Consider the following 23,891-nt stretch of genomic DNA (forward strand, 5'->3'; position numbering starts at 1 on the left):
GTTCCCGGTTCGATTCCGCTCCTCCTCCCGGGCAGCATGTCGATGTGTCCCTTGAGCAAGGACGCTTAACCCCCTAATTGCTCCCGATGAGCAGGTAGGTCGGCACCTTGCGTGGTCCGCCTCCACCGTCGGTGAGTGAGTGTGTGAGTGAACGGGTAAAAAATGTGAGGAACAAATTGTAAAGCGCTTTGGATAAAAGCTGCCGTTTTACCATTTACACGGTGGAGGTGAAGGAGAGAGACACTGTAGCCCTCAGGAGGAAGACGACGGTCATACAAGCATCGGGAGACAGAGCTACAGCAGGTCACGCATCTAGGACTACCTCAAAAACCATGAGAAGAGGAGAGGAGAGAAGAGAGGAGAGGAGAGGAGAGGAAGAGGAGAGGAGAGGGAGAGGAGAGGAGAGGAGAGGAGAGGAGAGGAGAGGAGAGAAGAGGGAGGGGAGGAGAGAGGAGAGGAGAGGAGAGGGGAGGAGAGGAGAGGAGAGGAAGAGGAGAGGAGAGGAGAGGAGAGGAGAGGAGAGGGAGAGGGAGAGGAGAGGGGAGGGGAGGAGAGGAGAGGAGAGAGAGGAGAGGAGAGGAGAGGAGAGGAGAGGAGAGGAGAGGAGAGGAGAGGAGAGGAGAGGAGAGGAGAGGGAGGAGAGAGGAGAGGAGAGGAGAGAGAGGAGGAGAGGAGAGGAGAGGAGAGGAGAGAGAGGAGGAGAAGAGAAGAGAAGAGAAGAGAGAGGAGAGGAGAAGGAGAGGAGAGGAGAGGAGAGGAGAGGAGAGGAGAGGAGAGGAAGAGAGAGAAGAGAGAGGAAGGAGAGGAGGAGGAGAGGAGAGGAGAGGAGGAGGAGAGGAGAGGGAGGAGAGGAGAGGAGAGATAGTGGATAATAGAGGAGAGGAGAGGAGAGCAGAGAAGAGAAGAGAAGAGAAGAGAAGAGAAGAGAAGAGAAGAAGAGAAGAAGAGAAGAGAAGAAGAGAAGAGAAGAGAAGAGAAGAGACGATGATTGGTCACTGATCATATCCACCATATAAATTAATTTGACATATAAACCAGATCAATACCAGTATTATGCACGTCGATTATTTGTCGTGTAAAAAGCATGTGACCTTTAAATGGAAAATAAACGTTTTTCTGACTTTTGATCTACTCGTCATAATAACAAATTACTCAAAATATGTATCTGAATACTCATTCTTATTTCCATCTACTGTTTACAAACATTCCAAATGTATAGCAGGACATCCCGGTATACCAGGCATCAAGAGAACCATGGACCAATCAATACTAGTTTTCAGTGGTGGTGACAGAGTGTGTGGTGCGTGTGCATGCGCGTGCGTGCGTGCGTGTGTGTGTGGTGTGGTGTGTGTGTGTTGTGTGGTGTGTGTGTGTGTGTGTGTGTGTGTAGGTGTGTAGGTGTGTAGGTGTGTTGGTGTGTGTGTGTGTGTGTGTGTGTGTGTGTGTGTGTGTGTGGTGGTGTGTGGGTTGTGTGGTGTGTGGTGTGTGTGGTGTGTGTGTGTGTGTGTGTGTGTGTGTGTGTGTAGGTGTGTAGGTGTGTAGGTGTGTAGGTGTGTGTGTGTGTGTGTGTGTGTGTGTGTGTGTGTGTGTGTGTGTGTGTGTGTGTGTGTGTGTGTGTGTGTGTGTGTGTGTGGACGCTGATCCAGAGAGCGGGTCTGTCAGGGTAGTCGACAGTTATCTGTCCTGTGATCCTCGTTATCGCTCAGCCTTCCTCACATCTGTCACGTCAGCGCCTCTCTGCACACCCCCCCCCCCCCCCCACCCCCCCTCCCAGCATTACCCCCCACCCCCCCCGACCCCCTCCCGCATGCCCCCCCTCACTCACCCCCCCCCCCCTCCCCCAACGCGCCCTCATCTGTCCGTCAGCTACATGTCACGGTTGTTGACGTGATGTTCCTGTGTGTGTGTGTGGCAGTCGTCTGGCAATCCGGAGGTTCCCGGTTCGATTCCCGCTCCTCCTCCCGGGCAGCATGTCGATGTGTCCTTGAGCAAGACGCTTAACCCCCTAATTGCTCCCGATGAGCAGGTAGGTCGCACCTTGCGTGGTCGCCTCCGCCGTCGGTGTGTGAGTGTGTGAGTGAACGGTAAAAATGTGAGGAACAAATTGTAAAGCGCTTTGGATAAAAGCTGCCGTTTTACCATTTACACGGTGGAGGTGAAGGAGAGAGACACTGTAGCCCTCAGGAGGAAGACGACGGTCATACAAGCATCGGGAGACAGAGCTACAGCAGGTCACGCATCTAGACTACCTCAAAAACCATGAGAAAGAGGAGAGGAGAGGAGAGGAGAGGAGAGGAGAGGAGAGGAGAGGAGAGGAGAGGAGAGGAGAGGAGAGGAGAGGAGAGGAGAGGGAGAGGAGAGAGGAGAGGAGAGGAGAGGAGAGGAGAGGAGAGGAAGAGAAGAGAGAGGAGAGGAGAGAGAAGAGAGAGGAGAGGGAGAGGAGAGGAGAGGAGAGGAGAGGAGAGCAGAGGAGAAGAGAAGAGAAAGAGAGGAGGAGAGGAGAGGAGAGGAAGAGGAGAGGAGAGGAGAAGAGGAGAGGAGAGGAGAGGAGAGGAGAGGAGAGGGAGAGGAGAGGAGAGGAGAGAGGCGAGTAGGAGAGGAGAAGAGTGGAGAGGAGAGGAGAGCAGAGAAGAGAAGAGAAGAGGAAGAGAAGAGAAGAGAAGAGAAGAGAAGAGAAGAAGAGAAGAGAAGAGAAGAGAAGAGAGGAGAAGAGAAGAGAAGAGAAGAGAGGACGATGATTGGTCACTGATCATATCCACCTTATAAATTAATTTGACATATAAACCAGATCAATACCCAGTATTATGCACATAGATTATTTGTCGTGGTAAAAAAGCATGTGACCTTTAAATGGAAAATAAACGTTTTCTGACTTTGATAACTCGTCATAATAACAAATTACTCAAAATATGTATCTGAATACTCATTTTTATTTCCATCTACTGTTTACAAACATTCCAAATGTATAGCAGACATCCCGGTATACCAGGCATCAAGAGAACCATGGACCAATCAATACTAGTTTTCGGTGGTGGTGACAGAGTGTGTGTGTGCGTGTGCATGCACGTGCCGTGCGTGTGTGCGTGCATGTTGCACGTGCGTGCGTGTGTGCGTGCATGTGTGTGTAGGTGTGTGTGTAGGTGTAGGTGTGTGTGTGTGTGTGTGTGTGTGTGTGTGTGTGTGTGTGTGTGTGTGTGTGTGTAGGTGTAGGTGTGTGTGTGTTGTGTGTGTGTGTGTGTGTGTGTGTGTGTGTGTGTGTGTGTGTGTGTGTGTGTGTGTGTGTGTGTGTGTGTGTGGACACTGATCCAGAGAGCGGTCTGTCAGGGTAGTCGACAGTTATCTGTCCTGTGATCTAGGGGTGGACGGTATAAACGGTATACGGTATAAACGGTATTAATTTGCTCTACGGTATGGATTTTGACTATACCGTTTAACCGGTAGAGCAGCTCTAAAATAGCAATGACGTCATGTAACCACAGCGCGACTATTTCAATCGCATTTGCCCCTAAAAATAGATATAATTAGTCATAGATAATAGATATGTGCAAACTGGAAAAAGTTATTTAGGAGCTTCGCGCAGTGGGCGTGTCAACACGCAATTGTAATTTCATAATAAACACATATCACCGCGGCGCACAGCAAGTTTCAATTTCAGTTCCTGGCATTTTTAACCAGTGGAGAAAGGTAAGATATTTCCCTATCGTTTTTCTTATATGAATTATTCTACGTTAATAAAACATACCTGGTGATCAACTACAGTTTGCTGTAAACATTAGATATGTGTGTAGTGTTATGATAACGACGGCAGCAGCGGGAGCCGGGAGGACGGCTGCAGCAGTGGATTTGCGAATAGCATGCAGCTGCAGAGCCGAAGAGCCAGGGGCTCTTTCAGGTCTGGTCACAGGCCCGTCAAACAGCGCCCCCCCACCCTTGCGCCGTTCTGACCCCCATCGTCTCTAAGCATTTTGTGTGTCAATTTGTTGACACATGTGTCAATTTGTTGACACATGTGTCAATTTGTTGACACAATTGTCAATTCTTAAAGCTGAGGATGAGTGGCACCTTTGTCTCGATTCTTATTCAATTCAATTCGCTCTGCGGCTCTGCAGCTACATATGCTTCTAGCAAAATCCAGCCCCGCTGTTTGCAATGGGAGCAGGAGTCTCGACTCTGGACTTATTTTATTTGGAATATAATGACTTTATACGCAAAAGTAGCCTAGTTTTAAGTTAAAATATTATAAATCTACATGCCTTGAGGATGTCATTCTTTATATAGCCTGCCTATCAGGCAAAAAAAATTATTCTAACAGAAACACTGATACCGTGATATATACCGTTACCGTCTATGCTTCAAATTATACCGTGATATAAATTTTAGACCATACCGTCCACCCCTACTGTGATCCTCGTTATCGCTCAGCCTTCCTCACATCTGTCACGTCAGCGCCTCTCTGCACCCCCCCCCCCCCCATCCCCCCTCCCAGCATTACCCCCCACCCCCCCGACCCCCTCCCGCATGCCCCCCTCACTCACCCCCCCCCCCCTCCCCCAACGCGCCCTCATCTGTCGTCAGCTACATGTCACGGTTGTTGACGTGATGTTCCTGTGTGTGGTGTGTGTGTGTGTGTGTGTGTGTGTGTGTGTGTGTGTGTGTGTGTGTGTGTGTGTGTGTGTGCGTGCGTGTGTGTTCTTCTCCTCACAATTAGTGTGCATTGTGATGTCACAAGGGGGGACACAAGCAATTAATTAGCTTTGATTAATCAATTAGCCGTGCCTTTCTGAGCCGGGGACACTGCCTACCTAAAGCACGGGGCGGTTCGTGACAGGGCTCTCCCCCCGGGGGGTCGCCAGGCAGGGCAGGGAGATCATGCACTGTGTTCCTACAACCACCAGGAATAGCCTTCAATACAAGGGAAGAACGAGGACAACAAACGATTACCATTAGATTTAGACTTGTTTCTTTGTAAAAGGCTTAACAGCAGATATGTTCCACGTACTAGAAGGTTGTATGCCATTGATGAAAGAGACATTATACTGTATGTTCCCTTTAAAAGATAGATGGTGGCAATCTGTCTCCTTTACACCAATGAACTGTGTGGTACAGGAGGACGAGCAGACGCAGTTACAGGCTGAATGGACGGCAGACCAGCCTGGTAGTTAGAGATAGGGAGGCACCGATCCCACTTTTCAGTCCCGATACCTGGCTTTGGCTATCGGGCTCGGCCGATACCGAGTACCGATCCGATACCGATACCATTATCTGAAATTAAAGATAAATAATAAAAATGTAACCCTAACTAACCTTACTGTCATGCACTTGTCCTAATAAACTAACCTACACTGTAGCACTCAACACTTTGATGAACATTGTTACTCAGCTGATAGAGTTGTGCCCTTCCTGATGGCTTGTCGTACAGAACTTGTAAGTCGCTTTGGATAAAAGAGCTAAATGACTAAATGTAAAAATACCCATTGTTCAATTAATAAACTGTATGCCTCACTGTGTGGAAGAGACTGGGATCATTATTTTGTGCAAGGCAACATCAGGCTTGACTTAAAACATTATTTCATATTTTTATTCGATTTTTTTACCGATACCTGATCCAGCTATTGTAGTGATATTGGGGCCGATATCCGATATCAATATCAGGCAAGATATCTCTCCCTCTCTCTCTCTCTGTCTCTCTCCCTCTCTCTCTCTCTCTCTCTCTCTCTCTCTCTCTCTCTCTCTCTCTCTCTCTCTCTCTCTCTCTCTCTGTCTCTCTCCCTCCCTCTCTCTCTCCCTCCCTCTCTCTCTCTCTCTCTCTCTCTCTCTCTCTCTCTCTTCTCTCTTTCTCTCTCTCTACCCCTCTCTCTACCCCTCTCTCTCTCTACCCCCCCTCTCTCTCTCTGCCTCATCCTCTCCCTGGTTCTCTGAGCAGATAGATTGAATTAGCGCTCCACCATCTACTGCAGTCTGCCGCCTGACAGCCAGTGAGAAGGACCGTCGACAGTCTAATCCCACGCCTCCGTGGAGACGACAGCGCTACAGCAGACGTGGCAGGAGCGGGCAGACGTGGCAGGAGCGGAGCAACAGATGTTCTCTCACAGTGTATTACAATCGCGGGGCTTTTGGCTGATAGCTTTGATCCGGAACGTCCAATGAAGCCTATTGAATTGAACTGGGTTGACAGTCAGCAAGACCGCTGCTGCGGTCAGGCAAGCGCCTACGTACACACGCAACGAGAACAGAGAGACTAAGGCTCAGCTTCTTCCCCCTGCAGGCCATCAGAACACTGAACTCTCCACACACAAGTACACATGAGCACACACACACACACACACAACCAGAGGTGCAGTGCTCATGCCATGCAGTACCACGCCGTTCCACCACTTTTCTGAGCAGAAGCGTGCACACAAAAAGCGTTCACAACTTTCACTCGACTCGTCGCGCCGTGCGCCAAGTACCGGTACTCAGCTATCACCTAGTCTTTGCATAACAATAGCATAACAAAGAACGAGAAGAGCAAAACCAAAATACAAGCCCTGTACCAATTGGTGGGGGTTTGCTTGAGCTGTGGAACCTCTCACTATGTGACAAATGGTCCCGACTGGAAGGACGAGACATTTCTTAAGTTGTGCTTCAGAAGGAAACTGTCCTTTTGTGAACTGTAAGTTACATTGTTCATTTAGTTTGTATTTACTTTTCTAGTTTAAGTTAATTCAATTAAAGAAATTCTAACTACAATATTATATCTACAATTACATTTAAAACATTGTTTGTTTTTCAACCATATCTGTTGACAATATAATTTCTTTATATATTGAATTCTACATCCTGCTACCTTTAGCTTCTCTATTTCAAGGCAATATTTACAAAAACTAAACTAAAACTAGTAATTTCCTATACAAACATGTTTCCTACTATTTATGCATAATAATCATCTGTTCTGTGCGACCGCGAGGGAACATGTATGCGCATGCGCGTGTGCATGTGACGTCATTTAAACAGAGTACAACCACTTCTGAAATGACCACTGCACCCCTGCACACAACACACATTACCTGTTTTTTTATGTCTATTTTATTATTAGTGTTATTGCACAATTGAAGCGGGCATGACCACCCACATTTCACTGTATGCCCTGGTATGTATGTGACAAATAAACCTCTTGAATCTTGAATCCTACAGATACACTCAGAAACAGTCAGCAAGACAGCATCCTACCGACTGAGAGAGAGTGTGAGAGAGTGACAAATGGAATGCTTGTTTTTTTTATCACAGAAATCCTGCAATATTGCCACAAAGAAGAACTCATTCTGCCGGCTTTGATAGAAGCAGTGAGTCGTGCTGTGGTTCTGAAACACGTCTGGTAGAAGCAGTGAGTCGTGCTGTGGTTCTGAAACAGGTCTGGTAGAAGCAGTGAGTTGTGCTGTGGTTCTGAAACAGGTCTGGTAGAAGCAGTGAGTCGTGCTGTGGTTCTGGAACAGGTCTGGTAGAAGCAGTGAGTCGTGCTGTGGTTCTGAAACAGGTCTGGTAGAAGCAGTGAGTCGTGCTGTGGTTCTGAAACAGGTCCGGTAGAAGCAGTGAGTCGTGCTGTGGTTCTGAAACAGGTCTGGTAGAAGCAGTGAGTCGTGCTGTGGTTCTGGAACAGGTCTGGTAGAAGCAGTGAGTCGTGCTGTGGTTCTGAAACAGGTCTGGTAGAAGCAGTGAGTCATGCTGTGGTTCTGAAACAGGTCTGGTAGAAGCAGTGAGTCATGCTGTGGTTCTGGAACAGGTCTGGTAGAAGCGGTGGGTCGTGTTGTGGTTCTGAAACAGGTCCGGTAGAAGCAGTGAGTCGTGCTGTGGTTCTGAAACAGGTCTGGTAGAAGCAGTGAGTCGTGCTGTGGTTCTGGAACAGGTCTGGTAGAAGCAGTGAGTCGTGCTGTGGTTCTGAAACAGGTCTGGTAGAAGCGGTGGGTCGTGTTGTGGTTCTGAAACAGGTCCGGTAGAAGCAGTGAGTCGTGCTGTGGTTCTGAAACAGGTCTGGTAGAAGCGGTGAGTCGTGCTGTGGTTCTGAAATGAATTATTATTATTATCATTATTTTAATTATTATTATTATTATTATTATTATTATTATTATTATTATTATTATTATTATTATTATTATTATTATTATTATTATTATTATTATTATTATTATTATTATTATTATTATTATTAGTAGTATTATTATTATATCATGTGGTCAGCCGTTGCTCTCTATCCCACCTTTCATGCGACAACTAGGGTGGGACAGTACAACCAACAGGGGGACACCTGGTCACCATAGCAACAACTGGTAGCTATAGCGAGACGGAACCATGTTCCTGTGGGTTGGTGTTGTGGGGGCAGTGGCACGGGGCAGCACTCCACCTGTGAAAATACTTGTGGTTATGATATTACCTATAAGATAACCACAGAATGAACCACATCATCACTTATGAAAATACTTGTGGTTATGATATTACCTATAAGATAACCACATAATTAACCACATCATCACTTATAAAAAATACTTGTGGTTATGATATTACCTATAAGCTAACCAGCACAAAATTAACCACATCATCGTGGTTATCGTGGCTTGTTGTCTTTTGGTGTTGTATTTTGTTATTGTATTTTCGTTTTATTATATATTCTTCCTGTCATTAGTTGTTTTCTCTATACCCAAAATCCTATGGCATGGGTGTCTGCTTCTGTGTCTATATGTAGACCTGCTTGTGTGTGTTTGTTTGGGGGGGGGGGGTTGTATATTTTATCTTGATATAATATCAGTGTAATTTTGCTCCCTGGTGAATGCCACATGCAAGCCCCTAGAGGGGTTTTAGGCAATTCTCCTACACATCCCGTTGTGGATTATAGTGTATTATATATGAAATTGTTTTTATATGTGTAAATAAACAAACAAACTTCTGAAAATAGTTGTGGTTATGATATTACCTACAAGCTAACCAGCACAGAATGAACCACATCCTCAAAACATCTCACCCCTGTCCCATAATGCCAGGCAGTCCCATCCACACAGACTCTGGGGTGAACCCACCCTGGCAAGGGGACTACACTTGAAGACGGCATAATGCCGCATCCACTTTGACCCCCCCTATTCCGCGTTCGTACCTTTTACACCAAACAGCGAGGCCGAATAAACAGGCAGAGTGGCAGCCACCTCTCCATCCTCTTTGCAAAGTCTCACATTCAGAAAACAAGTGAATTCCTATTAATCTGCAGGATAACGGCATATATGCCCGTTTCTTTCTCGCCCACTCTCTCCTCCGCCGAATTTACATAACGCTTCCATGGCCAGGGGCCATTAGCGCCGGCGTGAGTGGACGTTGCGGGGGAATTTATTGCCTTGATCGATCAATGCTATAGCTACTGTACTGAGAGCCGCCACTGCCTAGTGAGCACAGGGATCGTTGGCCCTGCAGACTAAACACACTGAGCTAGGAGACGCAGACCGACAAGAGCCTCGCGCGGAGGCAGGGGGCAGCTGACACGGGCCACTCCGAGCAAGCGGAGATAAAACCACCAGAGAGGAAACCAGATTGATAGTCTGTTTGACAGCCCGCGTTTCAAACCCAAAAGCCCTCTGAGAGAGAGAGAGAGAGAGAGAGAGAGAGAGAGAGAGAGAGAGAGAGAGAAACGCTTTGGTACAAAATTACTTGGGAAGCCGCCGAGGTCGATTCTCTTTCAACTCGGTTAATTTAAACAACAACTTTTCTTCAAAGCACTTTGACATCAGATCTTATGCATTATGCTATTATGAAATGATAACGTTGACATGCGATACTGTCAGATGCAGCCTATTAGGAAATAAAAGAGCAAGAATGAATGATTCATTATGAATTGAGCTGATCTCAGGTCTGTAAAATGGGTGTAATTGGCGACAGTCTTTCTTCCCCGTTAGATGGCCCGTTAACACACTTTAGTTTGGAAGTTGCTTTGAGTTTTTAATTGTTTTGATTGATGTCTTGTTATGACCCACACAGTTTAAAACCTGACATTCTTTCATCCCTGTTTGATAAAACAATAAAATAACTCTAATTTATTATACAATAATCACAGTGTGGATGTAATGAGTGTAAAGTGCCAGAATGTATTAAAAGGCTAAGGTGAAGAGATATGTGTTTAGCCTACTTTTGAAAATATTTAGTGAGCTAGCCTCCCTAATGTCCATCGGTAAAGTGTTCCATAGCTTTGGTGTGTAATTAGCAAAGGCTGCATCCCCGCTTTTCTTTTGGCTGTTGTTGGGAACCTTCAATAGACCAGCAGTAGATGATCGTAACGTTCTTGGGGGCACATATGTAACGGCTGTGACAACGTCACCTCAAACTTCGATGCCCCGAGTGGGAGTCGAACCCCGGTCTCCCACACCGCAGGCAGCAACACAGACCGCTTATGCGTCTTTTGAGGATGTGAGAGTGAGTTTAACCCATAGCACCGCTACTCACCCCGGCCCTTCTTGACTGCGCTTCACGATACCATCCATTACATATAGTTGACCAGAGAATTGGCAATGTACTGTAGCTTGGTCCTGTTCCATTTAGGGCTTTGTATATAAGGAGGAGGACCTTAAATCAATTATAAATGTTACCAGAAACCAGTGCAGAGTAGCTAACACTGGACTGATGTGGCCTCTCCTCTTGGTTCTAGTTAGTAGCCTAGCTGCAGAGTAGCTAACGCTGGACTGATGTGGTCTCTCCTCTTGGTTCTAGTTAGTAGCCTAGCTGCAGAGTAGCTAACACTGGACTGATGTGGTCTCTCCTCTTGGTTCTAGTTAGTAGCCTAGCTGCAGAGTAGCTAACGCTGGACTGATGTGGTCTCTCCTCTTGGTTCTAGTTAGTAGCCTAGCTGCAGAGTAGCTAACACTGGACTGATGTGGTCTCTCCTCTTGGTTCTAGTTAGTAGCCTAGCTGCAGAGTAGCTAACACTGGTCTGATGTGCTCTCTCCTCTTGGTTCTAGTTAGTAGCCTAGCTGCAGAGTAGCTAACGCTGGACTGATGTGGTCTCTCCTCTTGGTTCTAGTTAGTAGCCTAGCTGCAGAGTAGCTAACACTGGACTGATGTGGTCTCTCCTCTTGGTTCTAGTTAGTAGCCTAGCTGCAGAGTAGCTAACACTGGACTGATGTGGCCTCTCCTCTTGGTTCTAGTTAGTAGCCTAGCTGCAGAGTAGCTAACACTGGACTGATGTGCTCTCTCCTCTTGGTTCTAGTTAGTAGCCTAGCTGCAGAGTAGCTAACACTGGACTGATGTGGTCTCTCCTCTTGGTTCTAGTTAGTAGCCTAGCTGCAGAGTAGCTAACACTGGACTGATGTGGTCTCTCCTCTTGGTTCTAGTTAGTAGCCTAGCTGCAGAGTAGCTAACGCTGGACTGATGTGCTCTTTCCTCTTCGTTCTAGTTAATAGCCTAGCTGCAGAGTAGCTAACACTGGACTGATGTGGTCTCTCCTCTTGGTTCTAGTTAGTAGCCTAGCTGCAGAGTAACTAACACTGGACTGATGTGGTCTCTCCTCTTGGTTCTAGTTAGTAGCCTAGCTGCAGAGTAGCTAACACTGGACTGATGTGGTCTCTCCTCGTGGTTCTAGTTAGTAGCCTAGCTGCAGAGTAGCTAACACTGGACTGATGTGGTCTCTCCTCTTGGTTCTAGTTAGTAGCCTAGCTGCAGAGTAGCTAACACTGGACCGATGTGGTCTCTCCTCTTGGTTCTAGTTAGTAGCCTAGCTGCAGAGTAGCTAACACTGGTCTGATGTGGTCTCTCCTCTTGGTTCTAGTTAGTAGCCTAGCTGCAGAGTAACTAACACTGGACTGATGTGGTCTCTCCTCTTGGTTCTAGTTAGTAGCCTAGCTGCAGAGTAGCTAACGCTGGACTGATGTGCTCTCTCCTCTTGGTTCTAGTTAGTAGCCTAGCTGCAGAGTAGCTAACACTGGACTGATGTGGTCTCTCCTCTTGGTTCTAGTTAGTAGCCTAGCTGCAGAGTAGCTAACACTGGACTGATGTGCTCTCTCCTCTTGGTTCTAGTTAGTAGCCTAGCTGCAGAGTAGCTAACACTGGACTGATGTGGTCTCTCCTCTTGGTTCTAGTTAATAGCCTAGCTGCAGAGTAGCTAACACTGGACTGATGTGGTCTCTCCTCTTGGTTCTAGTTAGTAGCCTAGCTGCAGAGTAGCTAACACTGGACTGATGTGCTCTCTCCTCTTGGTTCTAGTTAGTAGCCTAGCTGCAGAGTAGCTAACACTGGACTGATGTGGTCCCTCCTCTTGGTTCTAGTTAGTAGCCTAGCTGCAGAGTAGCTAACACTGGACTGATGTGGTCTCTCCTCTTGGTTCTAGTTAGTAGCCTAGCTGCAGAGTAGCTAACACTGGACTGATGTGGTCTCTCCTCTGGGTTCTAGTGAGTAGCCTAGCTGCAGAGTAGCTAACACTGGGCTGATGTGGTCTCTCCTCTTGGTTCTAGTTAGTAGCCTAGCTGCAGAGTAGCTAACACTGGGCTGATGTGGTCTCTCCTCTTGGTTCTAGTTAGTAGCCTAGCTGCAGAGTAGCTAACACTGGGCTGATGTGGTCTCTCCTCTTGGTTCTAGTTAGTAGCCTAGCTGCAGAGTAGCTAACACTGGACTGATGTGGTCTCTCCTCTTGGTTCTAGTTAATAGCCTAGCTGCAGAGTAGCTAACACTGGACTGATGTGGTCTCTCCTCTTGGTTCTAGTTAGTAGCCTAGCTGCAGAGTAGCTAACACTGGTCTGATGTGGTCTCTCCTCTTGGTTCTAGTTAGTAGCCTAGCTGCAGAGTAACTAACACTGGACTGATGTGGTCTCTCCTCTTGGTTCTAGTTAGTAGCCTAGTTGCAGAGTAACTAACACTGGACTGATGTGGTCTCTCCTATTGGTTCTAGTTAGTAGCCTAGTTGCAGAGTAGCTAACACTGGACTGATGTGGCCTCTCCTATTGGTTCTAGTTAATAGCCTAGCTGCAGAGTAGCTAACACTGGACTGATGTGGTCTCTCCTCTTGGTTCTAGTTAGTAGCCTAGCTGCAGAGTAGCTAACACTGGACTGATGTGGTCTCTCCTCTTGGTTCTAGTTAGTAGCCTAGCTGCAGAGTAGCTAACACTGGACTGATGTGGTCTCTCCTCTTGGTTCTAGTTAGTAGCATAGCTGCAGAGTAGCTAACACTGGGCTGATGTGGTCTCTCCTCTTGGTTCTAGTTAGTAGCCTAGCTGCAGAGTAGCTAACACTGGACTGATGTGGCCTCTCCTCTTGGTTCTAGTTAGTAGCCTAGTTGCAGAGTAGCTAACACTGGACTGATGTGGCCTCTCCTATTGGTTCTAGTTAGTAGCCTAGTTGCAGAGTAGCTAACACTGGACTGATGTGGCCTCTCCTATTGGTTCTAGTTAGTAGCCTAGTTGCAGAGTAGCTAACACTGGACTGATGTGGTCTCTCCTCTTGGTTCTAGTTAGTAGCCTAGCTGCAGAGTAGCTAACACTGGACTGATGTGGTCTCTCCTCTTGGTTCTAGTTAGTAGCCTAGCTGCAGAGTAGCTAACACTGGACTGATGTGGTCTCTCCTCTTGGTTCTAGTTAGTAGCCTAGCTGCAGAGTAGCTAACACTGGACTGATGTGGTCTCTCCTCTTGGTTCTAGTTAGTAGCCTAGCTGCAGAGTAGCTAACACTGGACTGATGTGGTCTCTCCTCTTGGTTCTAGTTAGTAGCCTAGCTGCAGAGTAGCTAACACTGGACTGATGTGGTCTCTCCTCTTGGTTCTAGTTAGTAGCCTAGCTGCAGAGTAGCTAACACTGGACTGATGTGGTCTCTCCTCTTGGTTCTAGTTAGTAGCCTAGCTGCAGAGTAGCTAACACTGGACTGATGTGGTCTCTCCTCTTGGTTCTAGTTAGTAGCCTAGCTGCAGAGTAGCTAACACTGGACTGATGTGGTCTCTCCTTGTGGTTCTAGTTAGTAGCCTAGCTGCAGAGTTTTGAATGAGCTGAAGTATCTCAGTGTTTTATATCTGGAGGTCAGAAACGAGTGTCAGTAGTCAAGTCAGCTTGAAATAAAGGCATGGATCAGTTTTTCAGCATCCTTTTCATTTATAAATGGTTATACTTTAGCTATGTGTCTAAGGTGGAATAATGATGTTTTTGTCACCATGTTGATGTGTGACTTGAAGCTTGGATTTCAGTTTTGTCCTCATTTAAAGAAATTATTGCTCATTAATTAATTTATTGCTAAAAGACAGGCAGTGCTGCAGCATCATTTGTTTAATCAGAGATGTACAATTGTGTGTCATCTGTGTAGCTATGGTCCTCATTCTCAAACCTGTTCGTAAGTGCCTTGGTAAATATCTTGGTAAAAATGTCGTACCAACGGATTTACGGAAATCCTCCTCCAGATTCCCGAACGCGTGAAACGGTCTCCGTAACTCGTCAAAATCTTCGCAACTGGGTTCCCATGAATGAAATACGCCACTCATTCTTAAACTGAAATGCGCGTTCTTGTTCAACGCATTTGCATACAGACACGCCCCACCAGCGCCGTATAAAGTGTGCAAAACAGGTTCGGCATTGCCATTCACCATGCTGATCCATTCAATAATAAATAATATAATAATAATAATGCAGGACCTCTTTAGGGGGTCTTTAATCGGCATGCAACGAACTGGACATGCAATTGGAGCGGCACACACGGGATACACACACACACACACATGCATTGTCTTTTCCTCAGTCGCCGATGCGATAGAGTCTCTGCGCCTAACCCATCCTGTCGTCCTTCCCCCCATTGGTCCCCGGGAGCCGCGCCCTGGGGTCCAATCCAAGTGCTCCTGTCCGTCTTCATCAAGGACGCCACAGCGTTAGCGATCTGCTGTTGTGCATGTTTTTCCATTGGGTTTCTCTTATTGGGAGGGGGGGGGGGGGGACCCTTGCGAGCACAGAGGGGGAGAACATGCAAAAGAAAGGCCTGGGAGATACCCCACCTGGGTACCTGGCAACGCGGAAACCTGGTCCCTAAGCGGGAATCGAACCCTGGACCTTCTTGCTGTGAGGCGACAGTGTTAACCCCTACACCACCGTGCCGCTGAACAGCTAGTGCGGAAGCGATTTGCGACTGATCTCAACATGAGATTAGATTCAAATGTATTGTTATTATACAGCACAATTACAACACACCATCCAACCAGAGTGGATAAATAAATGCTCCATAAATAAATAAATGGAGAAACTACTTAGTGAGGCAGCCTCAGCACGCGAGCACACACACACACATGTATACGTGCAAAATGAATCGTTCCAGCAAAGTAGGCTTCTAATATTCTAATGACTTGTTTTATTAGGTATTATAGTAGTGAGTCCTACTGTAGAACATGACATATTAGCACAACATCTAATTTAGTAATGTCAATACTAGGGATGGGTACCTTTCACATTTGAACCGATACGGTACCGGTACCTGTGAATCGATACCGGTACCCAACGGTACCTTTTTTCGGTACTTTAGTCTCTAAAAATGTAATCTACCTACCTCAGTCGTGAAAAAAAATATCCAAACTTCAAATAACTACACTTTCGACAGTTTTCGGCTTGCCATTGCTCCGACTGCTTTGTTGTTGAATCAAGTAAAATCCTAGGTAAGTGTATATTGTGCGTGTGAACGTTGACATGACAAAAAAAAAGTGTAAATATTTGTTTTTATTAATTTTTTTGGTATCTCACGTGAATCGATACTCGGTAGTACCGAAGTGTTTCGGTAAGTACCTTTAAAAGTACCGAATTCGGTACCCATCACTAGTCAATACTGAACGTCTATCTATCTATCTATCTATCTATCTATCTATCTATCTATCTATCTATCTATCTATCTATCTATCTATCTATCTATCTATCTATCTATCTATCTATCTATCTATCTATCTATCTATCTATCTATCTATCTATCTATCTATCTATCTATCTATCTATCTATCTATCTATCTATCTATCTATCTATCTATCTATCTATCTATCTATCTATCTATCTATCTATCTATCTACTCATTCCTTGGTAAATTGTACGTATGTCCGTTGGAGAATGAGGACCATTGTGTTTTATAATGATGTCCCCAAGTGGCAGCATGTATAGTGAGAATAATAGAGGACTGAGGCCGCTGCCTTGTGGAACTCCAAAGTAGGTGTCATGTTTCTCAGAAGACAGGCCGCCTACAGTGTGTTAGAAGTGTAAATATTCCTCTGATACTGGATGGGATAATATAATATTCTCACACTCATCGTTGTGAGAATATTATAGTAGTTTTGAGAGGTTTTATATAACATATACTACACAGACAACAATATCAATATCAACGCCCACACAAGGGCTGGCAGGGTCGCTGATCACTACTGTTACATGTTCAAAGGCTTTTTCCCTCTCATCAGCAACATAGTTATTGTTTAATCATGTTTCTATCCATAAATATCCTCATCGTGCCACACCATTTCAAACCCAGTCAACTTTCAACGGTCATATTCATTGTAAAACCACCGCTGTCAAATGCCTTTTCATTTTGCACACGTCATGCACACATTATACACATGTTACACACAGGTTATGCACACGTTATACACACGTTATACACACATGCCATGATGTTGGACATGTAATATGGTCTTTGCAGTGTAGCGTTCTTTATAAAACCACAATTTAAAATGCCTCTTCAGGTCCGATAACAGTGTCAGGTTCGCTTAATGGTTATGGTTAAGATGCAAGGTTAGGTTTTAATAAGCTTTAGGTTAACGGTTATGGTTAGTTTAAGGTAACATTGTGGTTAAGGTCAGGGTTACCCCCCCCCACTAGCTAATGTTAGCATGCGTGGAATGATGTGAGCACATGATCAACCATCACAGCCTTAAAGTTAGTCATCTGTTTCATTTAGGAGGCGACAGAACAAGTGTTTTATTTGGTCGAATCCTTGTTGGTAAGTGCTTTAGTGGCACAAGGCAGGAGAGAAACCAAATGCCAGAGATTGGCTGTTGTTAAGAAGTGATTAGCTGTTGTTTAAGAAGGCATTTGCACGTAATGAAGAAGCCACAACATTTACATTTACATTTAGTCATTTAGCTGACGCTTTTATCCAAAGCGACTTACAAGTTCTGTACAACAAGCCATCAGGAAGGACACAACTCTATCAGCTGAGTAACAATGTTCATCAAAGTGTTGAGTGCTACAGTGTAGGTTAGTATATTAGGACAAGTGCATCACAGTACGGTTAGTTAGGGTTAGAGTTTTTATTTTTGTATTTTTTATTTTTTCAGATAATGATTGAAGAAGTGCGTCTTTAGTCGACGGCGAAAGATTGGACACGCCAAGCTAACTGAAGGCTAACGTCTGTATCAGTTCTGCAGAACATTGAGACTGAAAGAGTTCTTCCACTCTGGAGGAGCCACCAGCCCAGGGACTCATGTGCCCGTGCCCAGCGCCACACCCCTCCCAGGCCAACACATCAGCCACCAGCCCAGGGACTCATGTGCCCGTGCCCAGTGCCACCCCCCCCCCCCTCCCAGGCCAACACATCAGCCACCAGCCCAGGGACTCATGTGCCCGTGTGCAGCGCCACCCCCCCCCCCCCCCCCAGGCCAACACATCAGCCACCAGCCCAGGGACTCATGTGCCCGTGTGCAGTGCCACCCCCCCCCCCCCCCCAGGCCAACACAACAGTGAGTAAACCTATTACACCATTCAAGAAGAAATCCACTTTTATTCCCCCAAGAAATCGCAATGCATCCCTCGACACATATTGTCGTTTAGTAGAAAATGATGTACAGGCTATCTTAAAAAACAAACGGGAATATAAAGTGTACTAACAACATGTGTAAAGCGGAAAGAGAGGCTATCACTACCTTAGGCAAGGACAAGACAGTGATTGTTCGACCAGCGGACAAAGGTGGCGCTATTGTACTTCAGAACACTGTGTGACTATGAAAATGAATTTTTACGTTTTACAGTAAGTTACTGTCTGACCCTACCACTCAATTTAAGCAGTCTGTCCATGATAAATTGTTGTTTTGGCTAGAGAAAGGGGAAATCACAAAGAACAAATTTGAATTCATGAAGAACGAGTACCCTGTGACACCTGTCATAGATCTACACACTTCCCAAAATCCACAAATCCCAAACACACCCCTTCCTGGCAGACCCATCGTGAGTGGTATCGGATCTCTGACCACCAACATCTCCACTTTTGTGGACCACTGTCTCAAGCCATGGGTGACCTCCCTTCCCTCCTATACACAGGATTCCATTGATCTCATTAACAAACTAAATGCCACTGTACTACCAGACAAGGCTACGTTTGTCACTTTGGATGTGACTAGTCTGTACACCAACATCCCACATGATGGTGGGATTGAAGCGGCACGTACCTTTCTGAGCCTCAGACCCGACACTGATAAACCCAGAACTACCTGCATATGTGACCTAATGGAAACTGTACTGACCAACAATTACTTTAAGTTCAAATCAGATCACTATCTTCAAACCAAGGGTACGGCCATGGCGAGCACTATGGCCCCCAACTATGCTAATCTGTACATGGGTCAGTTTGAGAATCAATATATATATATATATTGGACCCTATTGCTAACATTTTCTTTCCAGACATATTGATATATCAGCGCTACATTGATGACATTTTCATTATTTGGACAGGGAGTGAAGAGTCACTGGAGGCATTTCATAAATATCTCAACGCAGCTAACTCCAATTTGAGCTTCACTCTGGAGGCCAGCTCTAGCAGCATCAGCTTCTTGGATGTTTTGGTCATCAATGAGGGGAATACTATACATACTGATTTATTTCGCAAGCCTACTGACAGAAACACCTTACTACGGGGTGACAGTTTCCATCCCACCCACCTCATTAAGAGCCTCCCGGTCAGCCAGTTTCACCGAGCCAGGAGAATCTGTAGTCTCGATAGTCTATATCAGAGACAGTCCACAGACCTGAGCAGGAGATTCCAGGAGAGAGGGTATCCTACAGAATGGATAGATAAAGCTGCTAACCGCTTTGATGTGGCCACACAGGACGAATGCCTGCAACCTAGCATTAGACCCACTAAGGACCAGTCCCCACTGTGCTGCACTACATATTCTCCTGTAGGTTTTGAATTCACAAAGATCCTACACAAACACTGGCACATCATCAACTCTGATCCCAAACTCCAAGCTGTCTTCAAGGAACCTCCCACTGTAGTTTACAAACGCCCCCCCCACGCCCCCCCCCCCCCCAACCTGAGAAACCAACTAGTGAGATCTATAGCCCACCCACGGCTCACAGACCCACGTTCCTAGATAACACCCCGGATGGGAACTACAAGTGTGGTAACTGTGCACAGTGTGGCTATACTCTTAAGAGTAAGACCTACACACATAGGCGGCTAGGTGGTGTAGTGGGCAAGGCACTCGCCACCAGTGTGGAGACGCTAGGATTCGCGTGTTCGAATCCAGCTCTCCACATTGTTTTCAGTTTAGCTGGTCGTCCACAGTAATACACATTGGCCGTATTACGGGGAGGGAAAACTGAAGGGTGGGGATCGGGCGTTGTGAACAAGCGACTCCTACAGGTCGGTTGGTGCGCCTGCGCAGTAGAATCAGGAAGTGTCGGGGGCAGCGTGAGCCTCCCACGCGTTACTCCTCGCCACTGAGAGATCGAGCTGCGCAGGTGAAAAGATGCGACTGCTGTTACCTCAAGTACCGGAGGGGACTTGTGCTCTGTATGACTTAGTCCACATTGCAGCCGGCTTGTGGGAGGCAAGAAACAGCGTCCGTGACAGGGGAGGGTTGAATTGGATGATACGAAATTGGGATGGGAGAAAATATAGAAAAATGGGAGAAAAAGTGGATAAAAAAAAAAAAAGAGTAAGACCTACACACCTAAAGACCTAAACCCTCAGAGTCCGTGGCTTCATCACCTGTAGCTCCACTCATGTCATCTACCTAATCAAATGCCCTTGTGGCCTGAGCTATGTAGGCAAAACCAACCGGCAACTCAAAACACGCATCAGCGAACACCGCAGCAACATCAGATGTGGTGATGAACACAACCCGGCTGCAGTACACTTTAGACAGGCAGGACACAATATCAGCACATTAAGATACACAGGCATTGAAAAGGTAGAGAGACCAGCGAGAGGAGGAGACCATGGCAAACTACTTTTACAGAGAGAGACCTACCATATACACACCCTGCAGACCCTATGGCCCCTCTTGGACTGAATGAAGCGTTTGACATTAAACCCTTCCTGTAAATACACACATTCTGTCTGGTTCTGTTTTTTAATACATTTTTCTGTTTTTTCTGTTTTCTTATTATATATTTGTTTTCTCTATTTTGCATGTGAAGGTGTGTTACATCTAACTACTAACTACATTTCTTTTTAACAAGGCTTTTGCCTGAATTTTCTTTTACTTTTATTTTTTACTTCTATTCATTTTACTATTATTTTTATTTTATTTTACTCTTAGGTTCTTCCATTTCACTGGTTGTTAGTCTTTTTAATTGTTTTTATTCATTTTAAATTGTTTTATTCATTTAACTTTTGTCTTTATCTCCTGTAGCACTCTGAGATTCTCACGAATGTAGAGTGCGGTACAAATTGAATCCATTATTATTATTATTATTATTATTATTATTATTATTATTATTATTATTATTATTATTATTATTATTATTATTATTATTATTATTATTATTATTATTATTATTATTATTATTATTATTATTATTATTATTATTATTATTATTATTACCATACTACTGTTATTGTAACTATGTACTGTATGTTCTGGCACTTGAGCTGCAGTATGTTTTGTAAATTTGTAGCCTATAGGCTAATTGATTTGAACCTTGACCTGGTTCAACCTTGACCCCTAATATGTATGTATATATACCCCACCCCTGTTCACATGTTGGTGACACTTGACAAAGGCCACCGGCCGAAACGTTGTGTTAGAGTAAATTAAACTTGGGAACACGGCAGACGGTGTGCTGACTTTTTTTCCACAACATTACATATCTATTTTGAGTCTAGCACCCGTGACTATACTTTGGATGTGCGTGAGTCTTTTCTACTCAGTATGAAGACGCCACAAGCCTAGCTAACTGAAGGCTAACGTCTAGTCATTTGTATCAGTATGAGGAAGCCACACGCCTAGCTAACTGAAGGCTAACGTCTAGTCATTTGTATCAGTATGAGGAAGCCACACGCCTAGCTAACCGAAGGCTAACGTCTAGTCATTTGTATCAGTATGAGGAAGCCACACGCCTAGCTAACTGAAGGCTAACGTCTAGTCATTTGTATCAGTATGAAGAAGCCACACGCCTAGCTAACTGAAGGCTAACGTCTTTAACAACTACTTCAACCGAATCAGAGACACCCATGCTTACCAAACAAGGCGCAGCTCAACTGACTTTGTGCCAGTCAGATTCAGGAGCTGTATGGGGAAGGAGTCATCTTTATATTCAGCAGCTGTCTATTGGAATAGTCTGCCCAGTGAACTGAAAACCATAGACAGTGCCGTTAGATTCAAGTCCAGCCTGAAGACATGGCTCAAAAGGGACTATACCTAGACACTTAGCTTAAGGCACCCTTGCATGTTGTATGAGTCTGTATGTATACAAATGTTAAATGGTATATGTGATGTGTTGTGATGTCACGTTTTGTATGATGCATGTTTTAAGCATCACATTCCCCCACCCCCCTACAAGGACCACAATGGAAATAAGCTCTGAGCTTTTTTGTGTTTCATCCTTGGCAGTATATCCCGACTGTGCTCTTCTGTCACATGTTTATTTTTTATATTGTCAAATAAAGTCATTCATTCATTCAGTCTAGTCATTTGTATCAGTATGAAGACGCCACACGCCTAGCTAACTGAAGGCTAATGTCTAGTCATTTGTATCAGTATGAAGACGCCACACGCCTAGCTAACTGAAGGCTAACGTCTAGTCATTTGTATCAGTATGAAGAAGCCACACGTCTAGCTAACTGAAGGCTAACGTCTAGTCATTTGTATCAGTATGAAGAAGCCACACGCCTAGCTAACTGAAGGCTAACGTCTAGTCATTTGTATCAGTATGAAGACGCCACACGCCTAGCTAACTGAAGGCTAACGTCTAGTCATTTGTATCAGTATGAAGACGCCACACGCCTAGCTAACTGAAGGCTAACGTCTAGTCATTTGTATCAGTATGAAGAAGCCACACGCCTAGCTAACTGAAGGCTAACGTCTAGTCATTTGTATCAGTATGAAGACACCACAAGCCTAGCTAACTGAAGGCTAACGTCTAGTCATTTGTATCAGTATGAAGACGCCACACGCCTAGCTAACTGAAGGCTAACATCTAGTCATTTGTATCAGTATGAAGAAGCCACACGCCTAGCTAACTGAAGGCTAACGTCTAGTCATTTGTATCAGTATGAAGAAGCCACACGCCTAGCTAACTGAAGGCTAACGTCTAGTCATTTGTATCAGTATGAGGAAGCCACACGCCTAGCTAACTGAAGGCTAACGTCTAGTCATTTGTATCAGTATGAAGAAGCCACACGCCTAGCTAACTGAAGGCTAACGTCTAGTCATTTGTATCAGTATGAAGAAGCCACACGCCTAGCTAACTGAAGGCTAACGTCTAGTCATTTGTATCAGTATGAAGAAGCCACACGCCTAGCTAACTGAAGGCTAACATCTAGTCATTTGTATCAGTATGAAGATGCCACAAGTCTAGCTAACTGAAGGCTAACGTCTAGTCATTTGTATCAGTATGAAGACACCACAAGCCTAGCTAACTGAAGGCTAACGTCTAGTCATTTGTATCAGTATGAAGATGCCACAAGTCTAGCTAACTGAAGGCTAACGTCTAGTCATTTGTATCAGTATGAAGACGCCACAAGTCTAGCTAACTGAAGGCTAACGTCTAGTCATTTGTATCAGTATGAAGAAGCCACACGCCTAGCTAACTGAAGGCTAACGTCTAGTCATTTGTATCAGTATGAAGAAGCCACACGCCTAGCTAACTGAGGGCTAACGTCTAGTCAGTTGTATCAGTATGAAGACACCACAAGCCTAGCTAACTGAAGGCTAACGTCTAGTCATTTGTATCAGTATGAAGATGCCACAAGTCTAGCTAACTGAAGGCTAACGTCTAGTCATTTGTATCAGTATGAAGACGCCACACGCCTAGCTAACTGAAGGCTAACGTCTAGTCATTTGTATCAGTATGAAGAAGCCACACGCCTAGCTAACTGAAGGCTAACGTCTAGTCATTTGTATCAGTATGAAGAAGCCACACGCCTAGCTAACTGAAGGCTAACGTCTAGTCATTTGTATCAGTATGAAGAAGCCACACGCCTAGCTAACTGAAGGCTAACGTCTAGTCATTTGTATCAGTATGAAGGACGCCACAAATCTAGCTAACTGAAGGCTAACGTCTAGTCATTTGTATCAGTATGAAGAAGCCACACGCCTAGCTAACTGAAGGCTAACGTCTAGTCATTTGTATCAGGATGAGGAAGCCACACGCCTAGCTAACTGAAGGCTAACGTCTAGTCATTTTTATCAGGATGAGGAAGCCACACGCCTAGCTAACTGAAGGCTAACGTCTAGTCATTTGTATCAGTATGAAGCGCTTTGAGTGTCTAGAAAAGCGCTATATAAGCAGAAGAAAAGCATTCGGTACAGCCCTAGTAACGCCTAGCTAACTGAAGGCTAACGTCTAGTCATTTGTACGGAATGCAGAAGCCACACGCCTAGCTAACTGAAGGCTAACGTCTAGTAGAAGCCACACGCCTAGCTAACTGAAGGCTAAGGTCTTTGCGCGTACCTCTTCTTTAATAACACAAGGTGTGGTGGTTAAACTAGGCTGCAGAGCTGCTTT

Source organism: Notolepis coatsorum (genome assembly GCF_963971535.1).
Source record: "Notolepis coatsorum genome assembly, chromosome: 2".
NCBI classification, from domain to species: domain Eukaryota; kingdom Metazoa; phylum Chordata; class Actinopteri; order Aulopiformes; family Paralepididae; genus Notolepis; species Notolepis coatsorum.